The sequence below is a fragment of the Pinus tabuliformis genome, chromosome 8 (assembly GCF_031772625.1).
Source record: "Pinus tabuliformis cultivar Carrire ecotype Pingquan chromosome 8, CPIR1, whole genome shotgun sequence".
Lineage (NCBI taxonomy): Eukaryota > Viridiplantae > Streptophyta > Pinopsida > Pinales > Pinaceae > Pinus > Pinus tabuliformis.
Genome location: NC_142294.1, coordinates 1807246031 through 1807248957, shown reverse-complemented (window position 1 = coordinate 1807248957; position 2927 = coordinate 1807246031). Strand labels below are relative to the sequence as shown.

General features: G+C 39.3%; 1 pseudogene; it reads right to left on the bottom strand.

Moving 5' to 3' along the window:
- Positions 1 to 1311: 1311 nt before the first annotated feature.
- On the bottom strand, positions 1312 to 2585 carry LOC149243476 (CDPK-related kinase 3-like; annotated as a pseudogene).
- Positions 2586 to 2927: the final 342 nt, after the last annotated feature.

Genomic DNA, 2927 nt, shown 5'->3' with positions numbered 1-2927 from the left:
CGAGGCAAACTCACCATTAATGTCAATGAGTGCCAAGGTACCCAAGTACATCTTGCGAAGTGCGAATGAATGAGCTGATGTCGAGCCACTTGTAAGATCCAACAAACAAGGGACATTAATGTATTCCTATTTTTCGTTGGTGAGAAGACTTGCCATTAAGGCATGCAAGCCTCAAGGTACTAACAATGACTCTAGTCTTTATCCCAGATAAGGTGCTGAGGTCGATGGGTCAAGACTTGTTGAAAGGTGGGCCTTAAGGAATCCCACATTAGTCAACGCGAGTTCGTACAAATGATTGGTAGGACTATAGATACAAGATGTTATGGTCAAACAGTTTTTATGGCAAGGAAAACAAGGCAATGTAGAGAGATGGATGGTTTATTCATGAGGCAAAAAGATGAACTGAATGGTAGGCAAAAATGTATGCGACTCAGAAAAGTAGACATGTATGAAGTCATGATGGATAAGGCAATGAATCAATGGACTTTAACATGGATGATTGATGAAGCTTTCAAGGAGAAGTGTGGGTAAATATATCATGATGCAAAATATTTCTCTGTAGCGACAAATGTCATGACATATGTAATTAACTCCTTCAAGCTTCAATAATGAATGTGATTTCGAGAGATCACATCTTCATGGACTTGGATCATCGCGCACCTGTCAAAGCTCAGTTTAAATCTTGCATGAAAATTGTGAGAGCTTTTTGAAGAACATAAAATACAAGTATAAATGCTAGCAACAAAATAAAATGAAATGAATTTTTTACCTGTTTCCTTTGTGCGCTAGTTCCTAACTCCAACAAGACAAGCTAGCGTAAAATGTTTCCAGCTGTTAAGAAATTTCCATTTGATTTTTTTTTTTTTTTTTAATTATTTTGAATTTTTTTTGAATTGTTTTGATATATCTATATATATATATATATTAACATTAAATTTTTTTTTTTTTTAATAATTCTTCTTTTCCAAAAACAAATACCACAGAAAAATTTTAGTATCCATACACCAATTCCATAAGTGTCATGTGTAGCATTGGGCACTACTATATAAGAAATAGATGAGGTTCCGTCTTATTATTCTTTTCTTGTCGTACCTGTGTAACAGGTCATGACAAAGGAGAAGCCACTTTCACCTTCAGAAGATGGCCCACCTTCATCTTCACTTTCAAGGAAGAACTCCAAACCGTGGCAGTGGTCGCACATTTCCATTTTCATTACTAAGACCTTCGGTGAGTGCCTTGGCCATTATGTCGCAATTTTTCATTAATTGCGATTCAGCTTGCTCCAGCCTGTCCTTGTTGACGGCAGCTGTGAAGCATTTATTGAGGCCTGGTACTTGAACGCACTGTTACACCATGAAGAAACTTTGTAAACCCGTGAAAACTTAGTTTCCCGTTAGTGCTTCTGATCCAATCATGTAGAACCGTACGTGCAGTAGGTGCAAGGTTCATTTCCCGAGCTAATTCCTCAACTGAAATAACCTTATTTCCCTCCTGTTCAAAGAATTCATATGCAGTTCTTGCAATCTGCTCCCACCGTTCAAGGGCTTCCAGCTGATATACACTTATTGCAACAGCACAGAACTCTTCAAAATCCATTCTTCTTGAAGCAAGATGTTCCATCGAATTGAGAATATCAGGAACCTTAGATTCCTTCATCGCGTCAGTCGTATTCCTCGTTAAAGCCAATCTAAAGTTTTCCAAGGAAATCTTTCCATCTTTGTTGGGTTCAAGAAGTTTAAACTGTGATCTCGAAGCCATGGATGTGTAAGGGCCTGTGCAGCTGTCATTCTTTTGCGCAAGTCTTTGTTAAGAAGCCTTTTCACAAAATCCTTTGCTTCAGGAGATACTGATGGCCACGGTGCATCATCAAAATTAGGATCTGCTCTTAAAACAGCATGGAAAATTCCTGATTCGGTCCTTGCCCAAAAAGGTCGACTTCCACATAATAAAATGTATGTTATGACACCAACACTCCATACATCAGCTTCCATACTATATGATCGCTGTAGAACTTCCGGCGCAACATAATATGCGCTGCCTACTATATCATTCAGTCTCTCATGTGGTTTGATGAAATCCGAGAGCCCAAAATCAATAGCCTCATAGGTGCATGTTCATCCTTAGTGGTGAATAGAAAATTCTCTGGCTTCACATCACGGTGCACAACACCTTGAATGTGACAAAAAGCCACTATGCTCAAGATTTGTCTCACAATAGCTTTCGCATCTTTTTCTGGATACTTGCCACCTCGTGACAAAATTCTGTCCAGTAACTCACCACCTTCACATAGTTCCATTATTATGTAGACATCGTTATCATCCTTGCAAGAATCATAGAATTTGACCAAGTTGTGATGCCCCAACAATGCTTTTAAATTTTTACCTCTCTCCGCACATCTTCAATTGCTATAGCAGTTGTCATCTTGGCTTTGGAGATGATTTTGACCGCAACGGGCTGGCCCTTGAGATCGCCTTTGCGACCCTTGGCAAAGCAGGTGTCGCCGAAATGACCTCGGCCGACCTCATGCCCCAATTCAAACTTGGAAGAAAAATTCTTACTGTAACCGAAGCTTTTATCGAGCGGCCATTCATAGAAGAAATCAATTCGAGAAAAGTAATTTGATAATTATAAAAGTGGAACAAAACAAAAAATCTGTGCTTCAGATAGACTAGTTCTGGATTCTGCTTACAGAGGGCTCCAATTTTTCTTGCATGCCACCATGCATTGGGACATTACTTCGCACACCATTCCTGAGATACTACAACCTAACATTAACCAGAAAATAAAGCACCCGAGCTCTCGAATTCACCATGTCCTGCCATCAAACCCTAGAAGTTCTTTTAGGGGTTCCAACCCATAATGATTATTCAAACCATATCTAATGCCAAGATTTAGGCAAGAAACGCGATGAGACTTTAAATTCCCCA